Source organism: Vidua chalybeata, chromosome 2 (assembly GCF_026979565.1).
Source record: "Vidua chalybeata isolate OUT-0048 chromosome 2, bVidCha1 merged haplotype, whole genome shotgun sequence".
NCBI classification, from domain to species: domain Eukaryota; kingdom Metazoa; phylum Chordata; class Aves; order Passeriformes; family Viduidae; genus Vidua; species Vidua chalybeata.
In genome coordinates, this window is record NC_071531.1 from 110,313,811 (window position 1) to 110,341,517 (window position 27,707).

A 27,707-nucleotide genomic window follows, 5' to 3' on the forward strand; every position below is an offset into this window, starting at 1 on the left:
TTTATATTCATTAATATTTTAATGAAAGCTTCATAATTATATGAATCACTTTCTTTTCTTACAATACACATTTCCTTAAGATTTTTTGCTGATGCTTACTCAAGTAGATAAAAGAAAGTAATACAACTCACAAAAAATTTTTGAGAAGTTTACAACTCAAATTTGAATTTATTGTCATAATATTGCTTAGCTTTACGAAATGTTGTTTATAGTTTGTTCCACCTTTATTAAGTTATTTTTTCATAAATGTGGTTACTGTTGTCATTAACACACACTAAAAGCAAACATTTAACAGTGACATAAGAATTGTCATGGACTCTGAAGCATTTTGTGACTCAGTTATCATCCTGTGGTAGGGCTTTTTTTAGAACTTTAACATTTCAAGTTTATGTGCCCATTTTAATGTTCTTACAGTGATAATAAGATATCATCCATATGAGTAAATGTTTGCATGATGTGCTTAGAAAAACTGGCACAGCTGGCTTGGACCTTATCCTCTGCCATTAAATAGTTTTAAAACATCTGCTTCCCAGCTGACTGAGATTAAAAGGGAAGATTTTTCCATAGGCTTTTCCAAAGCTTCATTCCTTCCATTCTCTGAATGGTCCTAATGTACTTCAGTTAAAAATATGGATCCCTGAAGCATTCAGGAACAATGACTTTAATTGTTGTGATGAATTTAAAAAAAATTATGTTAAGCATTAATAAAACCTGCGTGACTCGTTATGACTTTAAAATATAGCAGTCATAATGGATTTTTTTGCTTCTAAATACAGATAAAACAGTAATATTTTATATTGTTCCCTCCATTATTTTAGTACTCTGCACCCTCATTTATCCTTTTTTACAGAAATTAACATGCTTTTAACATATGGGTATCCAAAACTTGGGTAGACTTAATGGTTTTACAGAAAAAAAATCCAGCTGGATCATACTTGAATCTCGGTATTCTGCCTTCTTAGTAAGCACTGAAACAGCCTAGTATTAATTGCAAATGTAAAAAGAACTCCCGTCCCTCTTTTTCAGAAATAGGTCTGTCAATATTGACAGACCTTTTTATCTTTTTCTTAAAGTCACAGAATCACAGAATGGGTCAGGTTGGAAGGGAACACAGTGGCTCAACTGGTCCAGTGTCCCTATTCAAGCAGGGTCATCCCAGAGCACATTGCACAGGATTATGTCCAGAGAATCCTTGAATGTCTCTACTGAATATCTCTAGTGAGTGACTAAGAGGAGAGTGAAAAAAAATTATTCTACATCAGCAAGGTATTGGTACCTCTTTAAACTACTTCTAAAATGTATGTCTCAAATCTTTGAGTCATAATTTTAGAATAGCTGGCATCTATAACAAATTCTGTGTTGGCTCAAGAACAAGTTAAAAGCACTGTTTTTTATGGTTTTTTTTCCACAATCAGGCTGTAATCTTCAAAAACAAAAGGCTGCTAGCCCCCCTCCATTCCATGAACAGGCACAATCCTTCTGCCATTATCCAAGTGCTGCAGTCACCTGAGGTCTGCCTGCCTGGAGAGTTAGAAATACAGGATTTATACCTTTATGCCCTCTTGGGAAGAGCAGGTGAGGCACTTCACAGCAGGTGTTAAACCAAGCAAGATATTAAGGGTTTAGTCACCTTCTGTAGGGAAGCATAGATAGATAGATAGATAGATAGATAGATAGATAGATAGGTAGGTATGTTGAAAGAGAGCAGGGGTCTGCATGGGAGAGCATCTGAGGTACAAAGTATTTATGTCGAATTGCCTTCTCGTTGCCTCAGAGAGATAAACCATTAAATAGTAGCCAACTGCAATGGTAATTGATAAACTAGTGAGCTGGTGAGCTCTCCTCATCTGTGTGAAAAGAAGCAGTATACAAGAGCACAGGCCTTTCATTATTTTGGAAGCAAATCTGCAGCACCTATCTTAATTTTTGTAAAGGCTAAGGAGAAAATGTTGGGTCCAAATACTCACTTTTTTTTTCCCCTTTTTAATAGCCAAATAGGAGCCAGGGCGGTTGTAAATACATAGAAGTCACATGCCAACACTTTGCAGTAAAACTGTGCTGTTGTACAGATTATGGGACAATAGCAAGTCTTCCATAGATTTTACATCAATGAAGTGTTATGAATTCCTGGGTCTTGGATAATACCTAGGAAAAGGTTTTAAGTTGAGGACCAAGCATCCAAATGACTTGTTGAAGGGAAGCTATGAAAGTTACTATGAGCTTCTGTATTGTAATCCTCATGATATTCCCAAGCAAATCAACTGTTCATTTAGAGTGCTTGTAGGAAAGGAGATTTCTCACATAGGAATTGAATTTAGGGAAAATGGAAAGAATTAATTCTTTTGGAACACTTCATATAAAAGAATGAAGAGATGCTAACATATGCATCAAATGTCACCTCTGTTTCAATTCTCCCATCTGCTTAATGCATAATACTTATCATTAGGTAAATCATTAGGGGAAGGGCTGAATGTATGGAGATGGACCTTTTCATCTTCTTTCACTTGGAGCCTGAAGCATGACTGCTCGATGCCCAAGTGTGTCATTCATCTGACAGGTTCTGCTGACATGGAATGAATCAAGGCTGGCTCATCACAAAACAATTTTAGAGGACAGCAGTTCATTCAGTGTTCTGTGATTCCAGTGTTTTCTTTAATCACATCTGAGGATGCCTCTCTTTGCTGCTTTTTTTTTTTTTTTCCACCACTTTGCTAACCAGACCATGGCACTGAGTGCCAGGTCCAGTCATTTCTTGAACACCTCCAGGGATGGTGACTCAGCCTTGGTGAGCCTGAAGACCTTGCCCACAAAAATATGACATCATGAATCTATTTCTTCACTGAATTCTGCCTCCTTTCTGGTTCAAGATTTTTTTTTTCTTTTTTGGATGTAGTTTTCTAGTGTTTTATTCAATTTAATTTTGGATTTTACCCACACAACATCATCTGGTGTTTTTCTACAGAAATATTCTCTTGTCCAACTCATTTCTTTTATTTAGGAAACCTATTCTTACTTAGGCTAAAGATGTAGTTCATCCCAGAAAATAGCCCTCATTTTAGCTATGGTTATCTAAAACAAGGAACAGACTTATAGCAAGAGTGAAAGAAATGTTATCAGCTTGTAATTTCTTACAATCCCAGTGTCATCAGCCAGAAATGCATCCATTATCACACATCATGTCTTGTGTGTTGGATATTTAGGAGAACAGACCAAAGGATCAGCTGAAAATGCATCACTGAGCTCCTTAATCCTTATACAGTCGTGGATACTAGAAATATGATGAGAGAATGAATAAGAATCAAGTGTGCATTTTTATTCTAATAGAGGACATTTAATTTATTTCTGATTAAATTGTGCCTGATTGAGTCAATCAGAAAAATCCAATGTGATTGGCAGGGAACATCTCAGAGATTGTGTGTTGTGATGCAAGATTTTATGTTCATACACTCTATATCTTGCAGTGAATTGAAGGTCTCATCAATTAGTAAGAGTTTTATAAATATTAAAAAAAAAAAGAAAAAAAAAAAAAAGCTGGCACTTTTTCTGTGGCTTTGTTACAGAGAATGCTTTTCCTCTTCCTTTTAATGTACTAAAATTTTATGAAGAAACAAAAATAGCAATTTGACAGAACATGCTGTTTTCATGGCATAATATAATTGCATAACAGTCACAGAACAGGAAGAAGTAATTAGATTACTAGTATAAGTATCATCAGAAATAGGAAACTTGTCAATTTTCATAACATTTTGAGAGTAACTGAAAAGAGAAAAGATTGAAGAAAATTCTTAAGTGTAAGAGAGATCTGGGACTTTGCCTCCCATCGTTATTTTGCACTCTAATGGAACTATGGATTCATAGCCTTAGCAAAATAATTATAATTAGAAAAGGAGGCAAGAGTGGAGAACCTTCAGTCAAAAAAAATAAAAGGAAATGGTTCAATAAACTGATTAGTAAACCAATTTTTTTTCTACTATTTGGTATATTAAATATGGATTGTAGAATTGTACCTCTGAGATGGTGTTTAAAAAAAAATAGAACAAAGCCCTGCTACTTTATTTGTAAGTATGAAACCAGAGCCAGATAGAAGTGAATGATTTGCCACTCAGTATTCTACTCATGGGGTCAGTTTCATGTACACAAGTTTTTTATGTGTAAAAACAGACAGTTTAGAAGAGAAATATGTTTGCAGGGGGAAGGAGGGACTGGGGAGAAAAAAACCAAACAGATGGGAGAAAAACAGGAGTGAATAAAGATTCCTTAAAATACCTGCCATGAAATTATTTGCTCTTGTTCTTGTTGTCAATTAGGAAATCGTTGTCTTTTGCAAATTCTGAAAATGAAGTGGGTTTAGGAAACTAATTTTTTAAGGTATCTAAAGGTCTAAAGGAGAAGTTCAGCATTAACACAGGCCTACCAGACACGTATTCTTATATAGAGGAGGAGACTGGGCATCTCCCCTTGCTGTGCAGTTATTGTGTCTGAGTCTTGTGCAGAATTCACTGAATTCATTGCTTCATCTCCTTCCCATGTCATACCACAAGAAATTTGATTGACATCTGAAATATTCCACTTTAAATTCCAGATAGTTAGTTGTTAGAGTGTTTTAGTTGTTAGAGTATTTCTATGGATTTGTATTCTCAACATAGTTATTGAAATAAAGCGGAAAAGAACATGTGAAAACATGAGGAGAAAGAGGCAGGGAATCTGAGCCATGACAGGTTATGTGCTTTTCAAATGTCTTTAATGCAAGTGTCCCAGAAAACATGCAGTTACTTACTATTTAGTTCCCTTTGTGTTATCTATTCTCCTAATGTGCTCGTTACTCTAGTGTGATCAAATAGCAGTTTGCAAATATATTTAAATCGTGTGAAAGCCATGCCATCACTGTTTTACAAACCTTGCAATGAGTATTAAAGGGAAAGGCTAATGTAACAATAGTCTAATTAAACTGAAAGCACAATTGAGTAATTACCTTGTTACTACAGAAAAAAAAAAAAAAAAGAAAGAAAAAAGGCCAGATTAGGGCTGAATCCTCCCTCTTCTAAATTCAGACACCCTCCTTAGAATGCATGGTGGCTTTGCTCCTACTCTGTACTTCAGCACACTGTAACAGTACAGAGACATGAAAGTAGATAAAGGGAAAACAAAAGGAATAAAAGAAGCAGAAGATAATAATAAAGAGGCAGAATAAAAACCAGACTAGCAAAACCTGTAAAACAAAGCACGTTTATGAGGTACGGTGACATAAGAAAGGAAAAGAGAATAAAAACATAAGGCAGGAAAATAGCATATGGAAAGGAGGCTTGAAACAACTGGAATAATCATAAAATTTTTAAGGCTTGATTTATCAAATCTAAAATGGCGTGCCAGCAAGAGAGAGCAAAGTAAAAGAAGAGGCATTATTATTCAAGGAGAAAGTACCTCAAAAGCTTTTGAGCAGCATAAATTGCATTGGAATAGAACAGGACTACTCTAAGATTATTGATGAAGGATTTTATGTCACTAACTTCCTATTCAATGAAAGTAATATAGTCTACTATACCCTTGAGATGTGTTTTGAAGACTATTTCTTGCAAAATCAGTGCTACCAATATTTAATGTGAACTAGGGAAGTCATGATTTTAACTTCAAGGAAAAAAAAAAAGTTGTTTTGAGCACACCTACATGTACTTGAGTGTTTTTTATGTATTTATATATCCATCTTAGAGATTTCATGTCAACTATGCCTTGGAGTTTGAAAGATAATGTCATGTTTATGATGTTTTTTATCTTAAGCACTGTCTTCCTCAGTGGCCCAGAACATGTGCATCATGCAGGTCTCCATCTTAGATAAAAACTAGGTAGATCTTGCAAGTCTTCTTGATCCATCAGTTAATCTAATGATAATTCATTAAAACTGTGCCCGTATTCTAACCTCAGTAAAAATGCTGCGGTCCTCTCAGTCCCTTCGATTCGGCTCAAAAAAGGAGAATACAATCTCAGCAGTTAAATGAAGAGCTATGTAGGCTCCCATAAATATAATTTCCAAGGAAGCATGTCCTGTCTCTGCTTCTCTGTGAGTTAGGCTACCTTAGGATACAAAAGGGAAAATCCTGCACAAAGCTACCTGCCATGGGGCTCCTATGCCCAAAGATCTGCTACTTGATCTGTGAGTCCTTGAGGATATGTGTTATGCTGAAATTCTCCCATTGGGAGCCGGAGGTGAGTGAAGGTGTCCCTCCCAGTCAAACTGTGACATACTTGGACCAAAGGCTGCCACAGGCAGGAATTGCCTGGTAATTGATTGCAGCAGGGCTTCCTGCTGATTAAGATGCTTCTTGATGTGAATAATAGTGACAGATTGTCTTTGACTGAAAGAGTGTTTTGTTGGAAATGTTTAGTGTCAGTTTTAGAGGGTTCTCAGTGATTTTAGTCTTCCACCAGGTCATAGAATAATAGAAAATGTTGAGTTTGAAATGACCTATCAGGGTCATCGAGTCCAACTCGTGGCCTTGCACAGGATATCACAAAAGTCACGCCATGTGCTCTCAGGAGCGTTGTCCAAGTGCTCTCTGAAGTCAGACAGGCTGACGTTGTGACCACATCCCTGGTTCAAACATCTTTTCCTGATATCCAACCTAAACATCCCCTGAGTCAGCTTCATGCTGTTTTCTGTCACTGGTCACAGAGAAAGAGCTCAGTGCCTGCCCCTCTGCTTCCCCTCATGAGGGTGTTGAAGACCACAGTGAGGTCTCCTCTCAGTCTCCTCCAGGCTGAACAAACCGAGTGACCTCAGCCATTTGTCAGAAGGCTTCCCCTCCAGTCCCTTCACCATCCTCGTGGCCTCCTTTGGACACTCTCCAACAGCTTCATGTCTTTTTTATATTGTGGCATCCAAAGCTGTCCCCAGGACTGGAGGTGAGGCCGGCCCAGCCCCGAGCAGAGCGGGACAATCCCCTCCCTTGCCCGGCTGGCCATGCTGGGCCTGGTGCCCCCAGGACAGGGATGTCCCTCCTGGCTGCCAGGGCACTGCTGACTCAGATCCAATTTACCATCAACCAGGACCCCCAGGGCCCTTTCCATGGCACTGCTCTCCAGCCTTTACACACAACAAGGGCTGTCCTGTCCCAGGTGCACAATCCAGCAGCTGCCCTTGTTAAACTTCATGCTGTTGGTGATCACCCATCTCTAATTTCTCAAGGTTTCTCTGCCCTCAAGAGAGTTGACAGCTCCTTCCAATTTAGAATTGTTGGCAAACTTAGTCTTCCTCTGAGTCCTGCATCCAGGACATTAATGAAGATGTTGAAGAGAACTTGGCCTGAGCCCTACAGAACCCCCCTAGAGCCCAGATCCAGTAGTGTGGAATAAAAAGTGAAAACAGCACTGGATCTAGCACTGCTACAGTGGGTAACTTGCCTATGCGTGGCAGAAGTTTTGTAAAATACAACCATGTCTGAGCTGCAGAATAGTAGCAATCAGCTCTGTCTGCTCATGTCAGCTCAATATGAGACCTGTCTGCTATTTCACAGAGCAGTTTTCTTTCCCCTTTGAGAAGTAATTAAGCTTATCTGTGATGTATATTCCCTAAGTCAAACGATCTTTTATGGTGCATTGGCTCAGGTGGTCTGATTAGCAAAAACATCACCTTGCAATGAAAAATGGAAAATAATTTCTGCTTTATCTTTCTGGTTATAGACATAAGAGTCACTTTTTATTCTATGCTGTAAAAACTTACTTGAAGAGCTATTTCCAATATGATTTGCTGATATAACGAGCATAAGAAAACTACTTAAATCTAGAATAAATATTGCAATAGATGAATGATGGAGACTGATCAAATATTTAGGCAATTAATGGTCCTGTAAATCGTTACTGTGAATTCTGATGCACTCTTGCTAGTCCTGCTGGACAATTATAATCCACTTTGTAATGGCATAGTGCAGTATCTGAAGAATAAAAGGTTTCCTTAACATGAAGGTTACACATAATTAGTTACAAGAATAAAACAGTTCTCTGTATTGTGGAGTTTTTTTCGGCAATCAATGTGCCAGTAAAATCAGATTCAACTCAGTAAATAGGAAAAAACTTGGAAATTTCCCACAGTGAATATCAACATTGCTGTGTTAGTGAAAAAAAAAAAAAAAAAAAAAAAAGCCTTGCAAAGAGCCTTGAAAATTATCTGTATATCAGTCAGGAGGCAGAGATACCAGCTGAGATATGTAGCCAAGGGCAGGACTGTGCTGAAATACCAGCACAGGTACTTGGTGTGGTATAACCACATCACTGTGCTTACATTGCTGTTTCTGAATTCAGCTAGTGCAGCTGGACTGATGTCAGATCCCTCTGCACCCTGCCATTAATGGCACACTGGCTCTGATATTCCTCCTGTGGTACTGCATTTTTCACTACAGAACCAGCTTTGGTGGGGACTGTACTGCTGTTCTTTCCTGTATCTGATGCATTCTTTGTGGCATCTTACTTTGAGGCTGTTCCAAAGGCCACAACCACCAAGAAGTACATTTGTATGCAGAAACACATTTGTATTGTGTGCTGCATCCTGTTTCCCCTTCACTTCTGCCTACAGCTTAGCCTGGCTTTCTCTTTGAGTCCAGCCCCATGCAGTGGCACTCTGCTGTGCCCAGTGACATTCCACATTGGCAGTGTGTGTCATTCCTGTGCATCCACAGGGGACCCTGAGGTGGTACCTGCTTTAGCCAGGTAACAAAGACAGTAATAATAAACTGCCTCCCAAGAGCTTCCCTCTCATCATATTGAGCATTTCAGATGCCAGGTATGCCCATACAAAGAAGGAAACTCTTCTCTGGGACTGTGCATATACAAGCTGTTGCTTCTGTGGCCAAGGAGCAGAGAATGGTTGGTCCAGAGAGTTGTCCTGGTTCAACAGCACCATACACATCTGTGGAAATTGCAGTTTATAGTTATATTTAGGTATGAGCCATGGAAAAATGGAATATAGTTTTCCAGATTTTCCCCAAGGAGCTCCAGGCTGTGGAAATGGCTCCCAATTTTTATTAAAAAAATACAGGTTTACCAGTCCTTAAAATATCCTAAATTATGAAGGAGTTTTTATTATTATTTGTTGGGGGATTTTGGTTTTTGTTTTGTTTTTTTTTTTTTTTTTTTTTGGTTTTTTTTTGTTTTTTTTTTTTTTTTTTTTTTTTTTTTTTTTGTTTTTTTTTTTTTTTTTTTTTGGTTTTTTACCCTGTGAGATAATAAATTGTAGAGCTCTGAGATAGTTGTGGTGCTATGATACATTTTTTTTTTCCTACTTTGAGTCTGATGTTGCTTATTTACTTGATTTTAAACGCATTCTCAGATTATTTGATTGGCAATAAAATTAATTTCCCCAGGTCAAGCCTGTTTTTCCCATGATGGCTGAGTCATTTCTCCCTGCCTTTATCCTGATCCATGAGCCTTATGTTATATATTCTTTTCCCAGGAATAGAAGGCCACTTATTTTTTTGGTTATAACAAGAAATCATGTTTTAGCTATTTCCTCTTTTTTATATTAATGGACTGAGTATCTCTTGGGCTGCTAGTAAACATCATCTGCTTTTCTGAAATAGGAGTAGAAGGTAAAACCCAGGTTTATCAAAGACTTCAGAGACTGGTATAAATTTTGAGATAAGAGTGTGCGTTTCTTACCTCTTAGACATTTTGGTCATGTCTTATTTTTCTCAAAGCCTTTTAGTCTTTGAGAATAGTTTAGAGCCACTTTCTTCCCAGTACCACTGTTTGTTTACATGTTGCACGTGGCTGTGAGTGTAATTTCCATTTGATAATGTAAAAGTTGTTAATGTTACTTTAGCAAAGCACTTAAAATTTTGACCTAGAAACTTAACTGGTACAATGTCATCTGAGAATCTATTTATGATGAGCAATGTGTTAGAGTAGGAATTACATCTGAGTAGTTCTGACTGAGTGATTCCCTTCATTGTTATTTTGGTCAAGATCACATTCTTTCATAGTCAGAATAAAGCTGCTTTGACAGGAGGCTGACATCAGAGTGTAAAGAACATTGTGTTTTCAGGCTATCTTGCAATATTTTTAGGATGCTCTTGAAACCACAGGTTTGTTTAAATGCATTAATTTAATTGTTGCTAAGTTTCACTGTGGAGTGAAGCACAGACAGAAAAGTAAACAGTTTTGTAGCTGTATGTTTAGATGATAGTGCATCTTGTTTCTGTTTTAAATACCGGAGACTGAAATGTGTTTTCAGAAAGTTTTTTGTTATACTAATAAAAATAACAAGAAGTACCTATTTTCTGAAAAAAAAAAAAATGCAGACAAAATAAGGGCAGATCTTTATATTAAAAGGCAGAAGTCTCTCCATTAAATTTCTGGGGATGTGCTTGTAAGAGCTGCTGATCTCTTAAGAAGGTTAATGACTATGCTACAGTAGGAAGAAGCTGTTCAGCTAATGGACACTTCAGTAAATTGAAAACCCCTCTATTGCACTCAGGTGTTTTATTCACATATTTTCCTCTTGCCTTGTCCCAAAAAGACAAGATGGCTGAAACTTCAGCAGATTCCTGCACCTGAAATAACAATAAAAACCTCTGTTGTCACCAGAATCGTGTGAGTGCAATGCAGGAAAAAGATCTGGAGGAGGAGTTACCTGCTGCCAGGTTCAGTGGCAAGACAGGTTTCCTGCATTCCTGAAGTAATAAGACATGATGGGGTGTGCATTTCTGAGCTTTGGGGGTTCTCAGGCACTGTGACGTGATCCCAGAGAGAAATAACTTCAGCAGCTGCACTAATGTGCCTGTAGCACCGTGGTGCACACTGACACATGTCTCATTAAAATATATATAACTGCACTGTGATGCAGGTGTAGTGCAGGGAAGAGAGGGGAGTTTTTTGGTTGTCCTTCACTTTATGAATTGTTCCTCTTACATTGGCCAGTGTTAAGTATAGTGCTAAAGCACAACCTTAAAGCAAAATGATTTGTTGGAGGTAGTAAAATCAGAGCATTATTAGTCAAAATCACTGAAATAAGGGAGAGGAGGATGCACTGGTTTGTAGTCAGTGAGGAGAATGGAATTAAATCCATCTCAAATGCCACAGTAGCAAGCACATGGACCTAAAGCAGTGGGACTTAAAAGGGTTTTCAAATGCATGTTCAGTTCAGCTGTTCCAGACAAACACTTTGTTCCTGTTCCTGCTGCTGCTACCCCAGCACTCAGCAACCAGAAGATGAACAGAGCTGTTAACACTCAGCCAATTTGTGTTTCTCTGTCAATAAAGGAATGTTATCCATTCTATTTTCTGGAATGAGAGCTGAATCTCCCTCCACTTTTCTTGGTTACCTTGCCTTTTCCCTAATAACACTTTACAGCAAATGTGTAGATGGAAGGAAAAGTCACTGTGACTGCATGGAGTTAGAAATCATGGGCTCAGTGAGGTAAAAGTGACTCCACACAAGGTCAAACCACAAACCAGGAACCAAAGCAGAAGCAGTTCAGTGTTTCTCAGGAGCACATTCGGTGCTTTGGAGAGAAGTACGCCAGCCTCAGTGGAGAAAGATTGCTCACTCCTCTGGATTTTCAGTGTTAGTTTCTATCTGAGAGGTGGATGAATCAGGAATCAAAGGTCCTGTGTATTTGCTTTTAGAAGAGAAAATATCTCTTGCAAGTCTTGAAGGTGTACCTTGCTCGTATAGATCTGTGCAACCCCTCCAGTGAAAGGAATGAATTGTAAGGCATTGTGGCTTTATAGGGTCCCTTCTTCAATTGTATAATCTTCTTGAGTGATAAAGAAGAGTGATTTGAGTTTCAGTGGCATTGCATCCTTGTGTGGGAAAATTTGGCAAATGCTGTCTCCTGTGTTTTTAATAACAGAGAGTTACTTCCCCCTTGAGTTATTCAGCAGAAGTCTGGAAAATACTTGGTTCATCTCTGAGTATTTTCTATGAGTTGTTTCTTACGAAGTAAATGGGGCAATAACCAGAAGAGTCACATTTTTTTCACCAACACTTCACTGTGTCGATTGTTCCTTGTGCCTCTCTTTGTAGTTTTACCTGCCTTACACATGTGCTAAAATTAAATGATATTGCTTCAGTGTTGTGCTCTACAGAGACCTGTGTCACTTACCATTTTTAGTAGTTAGGAGCTGATGTGGCAGGATGCGTTTAGGCTTTGTTTTCTGAGACAGCTAAAAATAGAATTGTTTGATAATATTCCATTTATCACCATGATGCTACCTAAGGGGCTCTGCAAAACTTAGTTTTGTTTTCAACTAAGTTGGACAATTGTCCAGAAGCTGATACCTAGTTACTATGGCATTACAATATCAGTAAATATAACTACTAAACACGAATTTGAAAAAGAAATAATAGCTTAAAAAGAAGCTATAGCAAAAGTTTTTGGGAGCTCACAAAGGTAATGCAGAAAAAGGCAATAACAAATAAGCCACCCCTAAATTGGTCCATACATTTTTGGAGTGCAAACTGAATGCCTAGAACTGTCCCTGTGTCTGTTCTGTCAGTCTTCAACCTCCTTTTATTAGTCCTAGATAGAAGATAAACAACAAGACTGACAGCTTTGTGTCCTTTGGCATTTTTGTGTCACCATCACAGAGTAAGAGGGTATTATGTCATCACTCAAGCCTGTCAGGTTTGGTTTAGTCTGCTGTTTGTCTTAACGATTGTTTTCCTCTTTTTTTTTTTTCCCCCCTCAGTTGATACACATACCCTGTATAGATTGTATATTGTTGATGTTACCAGAATCCATTTTTCAGAGGAGAGGTGTTTTTAACTTCAGCCATAGAAATGTCACCCTTTTTGTTCCTGTACACCAAAATAGAAATTAGAAAAAGAAGCATCTTCTGCACTCCATCAGTTCTGGTCTGTGCAGAACTTTTTCGTAACTCACATATTCGAACATTATTTGTACTAATATTACAAGGAACAAGGACTCATAGGTTTGTTTTGTTTTTTTGTTTTTTTGTTTTTTTTTAAGACTTTGTTTAGGAAAGTTCATTATGTATAAAGGTTGTGGAATCTCTGTAGGTCTGAGCACTGTACATCGATGACTGGTGCCCAGTATCTACCTTTAATTGTATCATTTACAGATGAAATAAAAGAGAATCTTAGCTGAGGTTTGTCTTTTGAAAACAGTCAAAGAGGTGTGATGGGAGGTTGAAGAGTCAACACTTGGCTTTTGTTAATGACTTTGTAGCATGTGGAAAGTACTGGTTTTCCTCACAAGGGAAGTCATAGGCTGCTTCCACAAAAAAAACAGAGGTACATGTAGGAACTACCTACCTCAGATTACATGTTTAAGTTCTCTGAGAAATGTCTGGAAAGGGCAAGAAAAATTAGGAACAGATTGCTCTAAAGATAGCAAGCTGAAGAAGAAGATATCTAAACTAAACATTATGAAGTCCTAATGAGGGGGAATAAAACCTGGACAACCAGCTTCAACCTAAAGGATTCTGTTCAGTGCTTCTTGGGACTCTCCACTTTTCCCTAAAAGTAACATGTAAGCCAGGTCGGATCTTGCTCACGCTGAAACAAAGACACAGAGAAGAGGCTGCTCAGTCTAGCTGGTAGCCAGATAGCTGAATCAGTCAGTTAAGGGATGGCAAGGAAGAGACAAATTTTTAGTAGTCACAGTCCCTAATGCAAGCCAGTAACAAGACCTTTTGTCCACCAATCTTCTCAGAGAACCTTGTAACCATCTGAGCCTTGTACTTTCTTAATGGATTTTGCTCACACCTTTACCTACTGAAGCTATGCCACTGCAAATATTCACAGTAGGAAGCAGAAAAAATAAGCTAGCAAGTAGGAAACATAAGAAAATGTTTAAATCTTTCCTTCAATTAGTATGTATTTCTATTTATATGTGTAATGTCTTTATTCACATAAGGTAGGATAGTTTCAAAGGAGGCTTCAAATGACAGATGCCCCAAAGTTCAGCAGTGATGGCATGCAAATAGATGGTTAAGTGAGGTGGAAATTCTGGAATCTGCCCCCTGTGAGCAGGGTTGTATAACCAGGCCCTTGTGGGTAACAGTGCATGTTTGGGACAATCACAGGCAGGTTCAGGACAAGCACAGCTTGCCAGAGGAGATACAGCAAGTAATTCTGGGGATGTCTGGTGGGTGAGCTCCTGGGTAAAATCAGTGGAAAAGCACTTTCTTTGGGAGTTACCATGATGCAGAAAGAGGATCTGTCCTGCACTCCCAATCCAGTTAAATGACCCAGGAGAATTCATGCAGTTGCCTGGAGGCATTTGTACCTTCTGAGAGACTTGAGCTCAGCAACTCAGCTGGATACTTGTCATTGAATAATTGAAGAATTTCAGCAGAGCCCAAAGGTTTTCCTTAGGCACAAAGATTCATGTTTCTGATGTTTGCTGAAGGTTTTGGTTTTTTTTTGGTTTTTTTTTTTTTTTTTTTTTTGTGCTAAGTTCATCCCCAGCTAGAGCTAGGTGCCATTCCTTAATAAATTGCCAGAAATATCAGAGACCAAATAATGGTTCAAAGTGCCATTGAGCCTCCTAGGTATTGCTGTAGTGGCTCTTTGACACGTCTGTCTCCGCTATCAAATTTATTCCAGTAGAGATCACCTTACAAGATGATACTTGATTTACATTACCTGATTTGTTCTGTAATGGGGGAGATCAGAGTGGAGTCCTTGATTTCATTTTCACAGGGAACAATATATCTTTAATTTTAAAATGGGTGATCAGTTCCTACATTCAGAGAAGTTGACTACCGCAATCCCCATTGAAGAGCAGTGTAATCATCATTCCCATCCTACTTTGTTGCAGTCAGAAATGTTTCATCTTGCCTCATTTGTAGCTGTCTGTCTTGGATCTAGATAGACACACCTGGGCCAGATCCTCAAGTAGTCCCACAGTCTTTCCCCCTCCCTTCCCCTTCCTCTGAATTTAAGCAGTCTCCAAGGAACCTTATCCTCTGAAGTGCTATTGGGGGAGACAAAGGCATTTTTTGCTCCTTTTTTTTGGCTTTAACCCACTTATTGTTTTATGTCTGCTGGCAGAATTAGGAAGACACATTTGCACTTGAGGATAAAATTTTGTCTTCATCCCCTGGAGATGAACCTGGTTGCAGACTCTTCTAATTATTGGTGTAAAGCTTATGATCAAGATTTTACAGTAGGAAGCTCCCTGTGGTCTCCTATACAACTTCAGAGTGCCTTTGAGTTAGTGTTAATCCATATGGCTCTGATCACCCTTCACCTGTGTGTGAAGTTAAATCTGCTGCTATTCTTAAATTTATAGTATTGTAGTTTTCTGTGCAGGAACAGTTTGATAATTTTTTATTTTATTTTATTTTTTGTGGCTGTGATAGTGGATTGTTTTATTCTAATCTATCACTGTTTGGTGATAATTTCTAGGATTCAACTAGACAAAATTTAATCTGCAAAGGAAGTTTAACATGTAGAAGACACTAGAGAAATTAGCTCTGAGCATTTTTCTACAAAATTATTGTTTGTTTCTTTCTTTGTTTTTTAATTCAGCTTTTTAAGCAAGGGTTTTTTAAGTTCTGTATGATGCAATTTTTCTTTTCCTGATCTCAGAATGGGCCTCTTGGAAATAAAAGTAATACATTATGACCATTGTCTATTCAAGCATAGAGGGTTCAAAAACGTATTCAGTAAGTCAGTATTTGAAGATCTAAGTTGCCAGAGTTTCCAAAACTCAGTGGTGGTTGTTATTTCTGCCCATGATGCTGCAATTCAATGCTGATGCAGAAGTTTGCTTTGGAAGCTCAAGCTTGTGCTATCCTCCTCCAAGTGGCAAAAGCAGCTCAGAACAGATGACAGCCCATAGAACAGGATCCTGCAGCATGTGAGAGCTCACATGTGTGTACTCAGACAAATATCAGGATCCCTTTTCTTCACCTTCTCACTTTCTATTGTTCTGTCTGGAAAGATTTTCACTGATTCAATCAAAAGTTTTTAAAATTCTTTTTTATTTTGGAAAAAGACATGTCTGTGGGAGGGCCTACCCAGAACAGCACGCAGTTCCAGAGGTGATCACATTTATCTTTCAACATTTTCCCTGTAGCAGGTAAGACTTATTTCTATGGATGGATAGTCTTCAAACAGTTTTCTTTATTACAGTTCAGCAGAACACTCTGCAGGGTATCAGTTTTTAATTATATGAAAGCAATTTCAAAGCCAAAAAGGTGGAGAGTTATGCCTGAGAAATTTTTGTTTGTTTGTTTTATTTTTCTGTAGTATTATGATACAGGTAAAAGCTGTATGAATCAGAGAGTCCTCCAAGGAACCTCTGGAGATCATGCAGTCCAACTGCCCTGCTCAAGATGGATCAGCCAGGGCAGATTGCCCCAGACCATGTCCAGTCCGATTTTGAGTACGTCAAGCTGAAGACTTTACACCTTTTTGGGATCCTGTGAAGTAAAATACAGTACCATAATTCTTTCTGTGATTAAGTTTTAAGTTTGTGGAGGACTATCTCCAATGTTGGAGCAGAAGAGTGTGAGGAGCCCTCCCACTGAGGAGGAAGCAGCAGCACTAACACTGAGTGATGAACGCCATAACATTAACAAGAGGGATTTCTCTCCCTAAATGAACTGAAGAAAGACTATTTTAGAGGTGATAAATTGACTGAAATTTTAGGTTTTGTTTCTTTACATTGTCAGTGGGAAAGAAAAGGTGGTAGGGAGAGAAGTGTCCTGAAGGCTTTGTTCTGATCCCTATTACTTTCTTTTAGTTACTGTTAATAAATTTTTCTTTATACCCTTTTAAAGTTTTGAACCTGCTTTGCCTTTCTTCTAATCCTATGTCACAGCAGGAAATGAGTAAGTACATTCTAGTGAGTGCACCGGTGATTAGCCAGCACTGAACCCACCACGTGAACTGACCACAGCCCCCATTCTGTCCCTCTGTGCTGCTGGGAAAGAGGAGTTAGAGAATATTGGGAGAAAAATTAAGCCTGGAAAGAAGGGAGGGTTGGAAGATAGGTGTTTTGATATTTGACTTTATTTCTTATTATGCTACTCTGATTTGATTGGTAATAAATGAATATTGCCAAGTCAAGTCTGTTTTGCCCATGACAGTAACTGCTGAGCAATGTCTCCCTGTCCTTGTCCTGACCCACCCACAAGACTTTCATTACATTTTCTCTCCTCTGTCCAGTTGAGGAGGGGAGTGCTAGAGAAGCTTGGATGGCACTCAGGTCCCACCAAAATGATTGATGCTGCCTTTATGGCCCTACTCCAGTTTGACCCTGGCTCTGTTCCACTGGGTGAGCCCAGAAATGGGCACAACACTTCAGGTGGGATCTCTCCAGTGCTGAGGAGACTGCAGAGATCAACTTGGGCCTGCCAGCAGTGCTCTTCCTAATACAGCTCAGCATGCTGATAAGTGTAAAGTAATTTAAATTTACAATTGTTACATTTTTGAACTTCTGCAACAGATAAAATGTACGTGGGAGTTTATATTTGGAAATATAAAGTAATAAGTTAATTTGGTGTACTCTTCCCTTTTAAAGAGTTGTTGATCAATGTTCCTGATGTATATTGTATATGTAATTAGTTTATTCATTCTTCTTCAAGTTTTTTTTTTTTTTCCCTGTGGCCTCATTCTTGCAGAGAACCTGTCTAGCACACAGAGGAAATAAAACTATTTACTACAGAAAATAGGAAAAATGTTACTAATGGAGATGACAATAGAGTTTTTTATCAATTAAAGATTGATGAGACTAGATGGATTAAAAACTGGAGTAAAGGTCAGTTTTTTTCCAAAGATTGGCAAGACCCACCTAGGTGTGCGATCAGGAAAGATTTCAAAGAAAAGGAACGATGATGAAGAGTAAGAGGAATGAAAAAATGAGGAAAGGATGGGATCAGTGATGCAGGAAAAATATTTTCTGTTTGAAAAAAAATGTGTATTGAGTATACTAAAGGCTGTGACAAGGGAAAATACTCAAATAAAAAATTGATTTCATTTTTATTAGAGAATTAAAAATATTAAAAATATAAAAAATAGCAACAAAAATTGATCACTATTGGAAGGACTCCCTGCATTTTTTAATTATTAATTGCTTCCTTTCATATGACAATCATGATGTGCAAATCTATTTTTCATAGGTAGTAAACTGAAGACAGATTAGTTTAGGTGGTTTCTTAGTGAGTCTTCAAACAGTATCAGTTAAGCAAAGTGCAGTGTGAGAACCAATAATAATAATAATTATTGTTGCAAGTGGGAAGGATTAGTAGCATTCTCTAGTAGCGTTCTCTAGCTGTAAATTTCCATATGTGTTACTTTCCATATTTCTTTTTTTCAAATTAATGTCTTTTGTCCTTTACCTCTTGCTACAATTTGAACTGCAAAAGGGACAGGCAAGAAACAACAAGAAAGAAACAACAACCATTTTTTCCCAACTCATAAAACAAGGAAATTCCTCCAATACATGTTTAATTGAAAATTTCGGGATACATTCAGTTGCTTTTGTCTAGACATATGTGTTAATCATAGACAAATTTCTTCTGGTATATATCTGGTGTATGTGAATGGCCCAAAAAAAAGTCAGATCATGGGGATAAATAGTACCAATGGTAGCAGGACTTCACAAATCTATTATTGTCAGTATCTACTGTTTAGTTAAATATATGCATTTATTCACAGTAGAGTTTTTTTATTCTGTGCATCTATCAGTACTTGGTATGCTGTCATATGTCAGGTGTTTGTTTTTATTTATTTTCTAAATAATATTCACTAGTACTTGGTGAATATGTCTGGCCACCACTGTGGAGTCCAAACATTTTATTGCTGTGCTTGCCCCCACATTCTTGGAATATAGCTGCAAAAGAAGTGCATTTACACAAACTAAATTTAGTCTAGAAAAGTTATTTTTTATCTTCCTCTCTCTCTTTTGTTGTTGGTTTTTTTTGGGTTTTTTTTTCCCCATTGACTATAGCAGGGAGGGACTGGCAGCCTCTTCTTAAGAGGGATTCAAATCCACATCCTCCATAAGGGAGAATAATGTTTAGGAAAAGCTAAAGAAGATTAATCTTTGGGAATATCTACCAAAGGGTTTTTTAGTTGGCACTTCAGGATTGGTCACACTTACGTATTTTGTGATATGCAGGTTCTTTACCCCAAAAACATACAGAATGACAAGATCCCAGAATGTTTCGCATTGGAAAGGGCCTCTGGAGGTCATCTAATCCGGCTTGGTTCTCTGACTATGCTAGAGCAGCTTCCTATGAAAATTAGAGGTCTAGATCTGCTGCCAGTTTTTTTTTTTTTTTTTTTTTCTTTTGAATTTGGATTAACTCCAGGATTCTCTGATCTTCTTGCTAAACAATCCCAAGTCTCTTAGCCTCAACTTGTATGAGAGGGGCTCCAATCCTTTAATTATGTGTTTCTGACACCATTTCTCACTAATAGATTCCTTCACAGCATATCTGCATGTGGAAAACTAAGACAAATCCTACAAAAGAGGGAACGTCTGTGTTCTTGTGGTGGAGATTCAGATTGTTTGCTGCTCAGCTGTGTGCGAGAGACATCATAAAACTTTAAGGGCTCTATCATAAAAGGTGTTGCAGCCATCAAAAAGCTTTCTGGAATCCTCCCTGGAATTGCACTAGACTCATCTGGGATGTCTCCTGATACTTTGTTCCATATGTCAATTCCCTCCTAGTGAGAGGTGTGAGTCATCCCTAACAGCACTAATATCTTCAGTATTGATGCACACATTAGTCTTTGACTCTTCATTGGTACTGGGATCAATTGCTAGGTTGATTGCAGATACATTCATCTATTGTCGATGATTTCTTGGCTGTTTTGTCCAGGTTCTCTAATGTTTTCAAGGCAGTGATCTGTTCTTAACTGGCCACTGGAGGAAGATGACTTGCTCTACTGGCTGCAGCGGGAGTTTAGGGAGTCTGACTGCTTAATGTAGTTAGGAAGAATGAGTATTCCTGTGTTGGCATCTGTAGCCAACGCAGCCATCTGCTACAGGAGGGATGATGTTCATTTCTGTATCTATGTGATCAAGATGTGCAGGAAGGACAGGAGCATCTTACAGCTGTTCTCAGGTAGAGAAAGATCTCTTTTAAAACACCAAAAAGAGAGAAAGTCTCTCCATCTTCTGCTGAAATACTATGTTTGAACAGGACTGCACTCTTTAGAAGTTAGAAAACTCTGACTTTGCAAGGAATATGAAGCAGAACCATAAACATGACTCTACCATGAGTAACACTCATTCATGCCACTAAAACACTTCCAGTGTCATGGGATCATTTAGGTTAGCTAGTGAACAGGCAGAACTGTAATGTCACCATCTGCAAGGTCAGGGAAATACAGCTCTTCAGCTTCCTTGAGGCATGGTTAGCTGCAGAAACACACACAAAAATTGTATTGCATTTGGGCAGGCCTGAGTAGAACCTGGTTGTGCAGCAGTGCTAAAAGTGTAAAGTCTGGCTGAGTTATTCTGTGCCTTCTGTCCTTTAGGACTCCTTTCATTCAAAGCTGACTAAAGCCAGTGCATGAAGGTCACCAGCAGTGACTGTGAAGAGCAGTCTCCTGGCAAGGAAAAAAAGAACTGCTGTACTTTAAATACATAGATGGCCTTGGTAGAGCTCTGTGCTGTTTGACCAGACAGTTTTTAATACCTACATAAGCTTAAGTCTGCCTTGGTCAGAAATCTTTAAGTACTGCTACCACACTGATTAGTATCAACATCAGTAGTATGAGGAAAAATTACCTGGTCTGATCTTTGCAGAAGGACAAACTTGGAAATCTGTGTAGCTTTGTTTTGGCTTGCAAGAGGATTAGTATTTATTTCTCACTTCTACTTCAATAAAGTCATTATCTAACATTTCTCACTCACAGTGAAGTCCCATTTAACCTGAAACATAGTTTTTTGTCTTTTCAGTATTACCCTCAATATTATAGAAAAAAAATTCTAATTCCTGTTAGTCTTTCATTAGGTACATGTGGACATATTACAGCTCTCCATTGTATTATTTTCATTTTCTTAATATTATTTTTGCAGCAGTAGTCCATCAGTAGACCTTCAGAAATTCTCTTCCCAACTGAGAGACTGTTTCTGTCTGCAATTTACAATATGTGGCACAGTGTGATGTATGCTATTTTGGAATGTTGTAGCATTTTCTTTTACCATAATTGCAAGGATCAGTACAACCCAGAATAGGATTCATCTTTTTAGAGTGGTGCTACATTTGAACATATAGTTAAATAATTTCCTTTATAATCCTCAGGGCTCCTTTCCTGCATTACTGTTTTCAAAACATTCATCTCCAGCTTAATGCATAAAACTACCAATTACTTTTATCTATTGAATCTCATTTATTTTAATTCTGTCCATCTCTAACCTTGCCAGATCATTTTTCAGTTTTAAGGTTTGCAGCTGTATATTTGAGAAGTATGATTTTTAAATATTTTCTAGGCTACTGTGCTGTGGTACATGTCCAGTTGCATTAGGGTAATAGGAAATCTTGTAATTCCCTGTTGAACAAGGAACCAGACGAACAGACTTTGTAACACAATGTTTCATCCTGACTAATGTGATTTTTGTTTTATTATTTGGAGGGATGGTTAACTATTATTTCAACACAGTAAAACAGTAAAGCATCTTCTTAGTTTAAAGCCTGTGTGCTTTGCAAAGATTTGAAACTTAAATTTCTTATGGGAAAGAGTCAGGCCTCAGACCTTCTCAGAAAATAAATATCATCTTTATGATTCTCAAAAGACAAGAAGAAAATAAGTTTACTGCTTCTTTAATACAAGAAACAGGCATTACAAACACCCTAGAAGGCAAGTTTTTCCTCTCTTTTTTCTTCAGTGCTCTGAAAAAGAAAGAAGACAATAGAGAACATGATTGTGAGAGAAATGTAGCTCAGTGCAGAAAATCTGACATGCAGGAAAATTTTGTTTATTCTACCCATGAAGGGCATGTAGTCATCCTGGCCTTTGGTTCTCACTTGGCAACAGTTGGTGAAACCTCAACTCAGCAGCTGTGTTCAAGATCATAAGTCCTTGTAAGTCACCTTAAACTCTTTTTCATTTTATCCAGATTGCAGCAAATGGAGAATCGTTGTTGTTTCACTGAAGAAATCACCTTTCTGTTTGGGTTCTCCTCGTAAGCATCTAAGGCTGTGCGCCCTGATAAATAATAGATAAGGTTGTACAGACAGGTTCTGAGTCCCCAACGCTTTGGCCTTTTCAAGGCAAGCACAGAGTAGATGCCTCTCTTAGTGAGGCTGTCAGCACCTCTCCTGATGAAGGGAGTTTGCTGCATGTCTTTGGCAGATGCATTATGCAACATGCAAAAAATCTGAAAAATTTAAAAAGGAGGAAGCAGCTTGCTGTTGAACATTGTTCTCTAAATAACACAGTCAAATATTTCAGCAGTGTATCTCTGCTGTAAACAGTCTAGTCTTTTCTTATTAGACTGCAAGCCACAGCATCAAGTAGAAGATGGCCAGATGATTAGAGGCAGAAGAAGTATATTTCTATTAACCCCATTTTTTCTTCCTTTTAATCACCAAATATTTAAGAATGCACTGGAATGAAAGTAAAACCTATCTCCAAGGATTCTTACATAGTTCTTCAGTTTCTGAACCTTTTCTTAGTACCTTTTATGAAGCTCAGTATGTCCCAAATTTATTAAGTACATGAATGAGTTTAAAAATTCAGTGATACTGAAGTATTCTCAGCATGCAAGTAACTGAAAACTGTGAAAGACACGTTTGGAATGTCTATTTGAACTCATCTCTGTTATTAACCACTTTCCTAATGGGGAAAAGCCATCATGCATCTGCTAATTGGTCAGACTGTTCCACAGCCAATTAGCCAAAGATCCCTCCACAGTATTGCAACCTTCAGTTTATGTGATTTCTGCTGATTTTGCCTATAAATGATGCCACCTTTAAAGGACACCAATGGTACACATGTCAGCCAGTTTGATAGGTTGCATAGAAAATCCTAATTCTTTTCCCTCTACAGTAGCATTATCTGTGAAAGTAGACTCAGTTTGAGGACCTCTGTCCCAGGGGGAAAAAGTGATAGCTTCACAAATACAGTGCAATGGACAGGTAAGAATTGCCTCCACCGAGAGGTAAAAACAACCTCAGGATATGCCAAAGTAGAAATAGAAAACATGGGATTACTAAAAATTCACACTGCCACCCTTGTGTCCTTGCATGAAAGTAATCAACTTGCGTGAGCAGAAATGAAAGAGGAAGGAAATGGATTTTCTTTCCACGTAAAAAACAACTGAGAAGTTTTAAAACCTTAGGAATTCAGACACCATGCAAGTACGGACTAGATAGGGTAAGGCATGAATAGAACAACTGTGTATCAGTCCTTCTTTTTAAGGAAATGTGAATGTTTTGGAAAAAAATGAATGTTTAGAAGACACAGAATAACAATGCTAGTTTGGTTTGTTCCATTTATTCCCGTTCTGTCTCTCTTTTTTCTTGCTCTGGTGGTGGTGGTTGATGCACAACTATAAGCATATTCTGTAGATCATCCTATGGAGACCTCGGTATATTGAATTCATTAGAAGCAAAGAAAAAGGGCCTTCTCAAGTATATCCAGAAACACAACATAAATCGCTTTAAATCTATTTCAGATTATGGTACAGCTTTCAGAAAGTTTGAATCTGAAAATCAGAGCGATTGTTTCAGTTTCATAAATATTAGAATTCTGGGACTTTAGCGTGACCTGAAGAGTATCAAAAATCCTTCTGGTTCCAACTAATGGTTATGTTATTCCCATGAGAGAGGGAAGAACTCCAACATAAGGAAGACAATTTTGTTGAGTGAATCCCAGGATGGCAGCATATGTCAAGTTAGTATTCTGAAAATATCAGCAAATTACTCTAGAGAATTTGGGGATTTTGTTGTTTGTTTTTTTCCCCCATTCTTCAAATATACGACACAAAATATGACAAAGATGTGGTCATTTTAAATGAAATGGCATTAGAGATGCTTCTGTCTGGCTACTATATCTAACAGGTCCAACTGCCTTTTCTTCATGGTATGAAATGTGGTGGTTTTTTTCCATTTTGGCAAATTTCTAAGGTTCCTTTGTCTCTCTGTTATAACTCCTGCTGCAGGATTTTTCTTTGATAACATATGATCATTATATTATTTTTTTTTTAATGAAGTACACCTTTGTTTGACTGTGAACAAGGAGGCCAGTTTATTGTGATGGTCATCAGTCTCAATAATTACTAATTAATGCAGCTGAAATACATGACTGTATCTCTTACTCATAATTACCTCAACTATACAAATTATCAAGGTTGCTTGTTTCTGTGTCAAAGAACATTCTGAAAGGAAATCTTTTCCACAGGAAAAAAGAATGACAGGTAAAATAAATGAAGTGTGTCTGCTTAGGAACAAGTGTTTTATGCATAATTATTTCATGCCTTGCAAATTAACTACATCATATGTGCCTGGGAATTACAGAAAACTGAAGTAATGTACCTAGGGCATATTGGAATTTACTATGTAATTATATTTCTTGTTGCATTTTGTATTTTTCAAACAGCTTGCAACATGAGAATCCAGAAAAGTGATGCCAGTGCTGGTATTCTCTGTTACTGCTTTTGGCATATGTGCATTTCCCAGAAGTCAAATAAATATTCTGTTTATTTATCCTTTTGCTAGTATCTCTGTAGGTATGCAAACTATGGATAGGGTAATGATTCAGCAACGTAGGTTAAAATCCCCATGAAGAGGCCAGAAGGGTCTGTTTGGATTCTAACAAAGTGAAATGTTAAAAACAAAGGAGTTTCTAAGAAGGTTCCAAAAGAGCAGTGTTCTACTTTTTAGTGTTAAAGTACTAATTAAATGTAATAGAACATTTTGTATTTTACTCTTTGGAACTTTATTTGAACTACTGTGGTGGAGCTGCTTGCCACTTGGTACCTTTCAGTAGCTGCCTTCTGTCCAGGCTCCATGGGCTGCTTTGCTTCATCAGCCAGGCTTGGCAGGGTTTTCTGCCATGAGCAAGACCCTGTTCCACTCACTCACAATGCTTGCATATCATGAGTTGCTAGAATTACCCCTGGTTTCTCCACTGTTGCTGTTGTTTCCATCACCCTTTAAAGCAAAATGCACTTAAGATACAAAATGGAAACAAACCAGTTCTGCATCTATCACAGCTATCAATTTCATGAAAATAAACTGGTGTATTTCTAAACAGATGAGGATATAGAAACAAGAATAAAATTTGAAAATAAGATTCTAAAAAGTCTCTGTCTAAGTGCTCACCTTGTCTAAGCTGTAGCAGTAAAATTTGGTTTCCTTGTCATCTGCGTAGACAGGAAACTTACAAATATTCAGGTTTGAAAATGATGGAAGAGATAATTGTTTTTAGACCCAGCACTTTACAAAAATGCTTCTGACAAACAGCTTTCCTGCAAAGGAGTATTATGTCCGTGTTCTTTGCAGCATTTATTGTAAAGGCTGTGTTGATATTTCCATTACAAAACTTTCTTGCAGTTCTTTCAATAAAAATCCACTCAGTAATGAAACATGGAACATCTGATCTCATCTCTTGACCAGTGGTTGTTTTTACCAGCTTTCCACAAAATTGACTGAGCTGAGGTTTTTATATTTTACAAAGGTTAGAAAAGGTGTGGAGGGGAGGAGGTGAGGGAGGGGAGCAGTAGGAATGTAGCTGATGGAAACAGTTTGTATTTTAATTGTAGGATCAAAACGATGTGCTGTTGGCATCATCTGTAGGTCAGTTGTGCTGTAGTGGAATTCTTTACTGTTCTTCTTAGGGCATAAAATTCTACACTTTTTCCCATCTGTGGGAAAATATTTCAACAGATACATAAATCTTTATCACAAGGCAGTAACAACTGAAAATTAAAACAAAGTAAAATACTATGTAAGATGATGTACTGCATTATTTTTTAAATAATTTCAGATTACAGGGAGGAAAAAAATCACCACTTCCAAATTATGGCGTGCTGAGAGGCTTTTTGGTTTTGGTCTGTTTGCTTGTTTGGTTTTTCCATTTTTTCTGCTGTTGCCAAATTATATAAACAGGTGTGGTGGTGAAAAACTTGAATAATTTTTTTTTTTTTTTTTTTTTTTTTTTTTTTTTTTTTTTTTTTGGAGGGGAAGGTCAGTAATATGAAATAAACTACAATTCTTATGTCTGCTCATTTGCCTCTGACTAGAATTGACAATCTGAGAAAGGAATTCTGAGTCCACATCTACTTGGTCAAAGATAGCAACAGCTTCACTGTTGTGAGGAGTTTTAGCTGCTAAAGCCACAATGATCAGCTTTGCTGCTGTTTGGGGTTGGTAGATGCTTGCTTTATGTGTTTTTTTGTTTTCCTGAGCTTGTTTTTCTCAGCTGTTCTGTCAGCTTTGCATTTTGTGGCTTCTGGTTCACTTGCTTGTTTCCTTTAAGGTTGCTTCTCTTTTCATCATTATCTAGACTTGATGTTATAAACTAAATAATTGTGGCTTTTTTTCTTGTTGTGGCTGGCCAGATGACATCTCAGTTCTGTTTGGAATGTGTCCATTACACACAGCCTCAGTCCTTTTGATGTGCCTTGAAGAGGTTCATGGCACGCCTTTATGTTAGGCATGATTAAGTTGCCACCTTTCAGTCCTCAGACCCTGCAGAAGATGAAGCTGAGCTTTAGCTGGCCTACCCTGAAATAATCAGCAAATTCAGGTGAAATTTTCTGGTGAGAACAAACCTAAATGGCAGCCTTAGAAGAAGACAAATTCAAGAGACGCTTTTGCTGAATCTTCACTGTATCTTATTTTGGTGTAAATCTTGGACGGCAATTGGGCAGAAGCATCTAGGTTAAGGTAGCAAAAGAACCACAATAAAACTCTTTATTTATTTTTGTCATTGGAAGAGGTATACTAGACAAATCTAAGAGTCTTTGGAGATTTTGGAAAGAGATGAGAAGGAAGAGCATTAGGGACTTGAACACCTTTGTTCAACTGTCTTGATAAATATCATTTTACTTTTGATTTTCAGAGATTTGCTGTAAAAATAGACTCACTGAAGTTTCGCACACTATCAGGCCAGACATTTTAATCTAGAGGTATACAGCTAAACTTCCTGAGTTATAGAGGCTTTTTTATTGTTTGCTTAGGAGAATTACAGTGTTTGCTCACTTATGATATTAGTATTTCTGTGCTGTGGAATGGCTTGGATAATATATGCAGATTCCTGAAGCAACTTTACTGCAGAAAAATAGAATGTTTGGGAATGTTTTGCCAGTTTTTCAATAGAAAATGGGGGTCAATCTAAGTATAGGTTATAAAATGCTTTCAGTTTTAAAGCCTTAACTAAAGTGACATTTTGAATTTAAGTGAATCTACATGATCCTTCTCCCTCATTGCTTCCATGCAAACAGAAGTGACCGTATTTTTATTTGTAATCAGAAATGGAAAGCCACTATACTCAATTACCTCAATTGTTAAGTGTACTATATATGCATGTATAAGTGGAACTTTCAGTCTATTAGTAATAAGAAATAATTATTTACAAAATTTGAGAAATCTGATATTCCAGTTCAATATTAGTAGTAATGGACATGGAAAAAATCTGTAGACAAACTATGCAGGGCTTGACACAGGATTCTCAACATCTTTAAATACGTGAAAAACAAGTTAGTTTTGGGAAGGATTTATTTTGTGCACTGAACAAAGCTGTGAGGGGGCAGAAATCAAAGTCATTGCTGGGATTTTTAGAG

At 37.7% G+C, this 27,707-nt stretch overlaps 1 protein-coding gene across 3 annotated transcripts in view; it reads left to right on the forward strand.

The window, feature by feature from the left end:
* The window catches only part of CADM2 (cell adhesion molecule 2), a 571,525-nt gene that overhangs the window by 426,383 nt on the left and 117,435 nt on the right, over positions 1 to 27,707 (forward strand). The window lies entirely within an intron of this gene.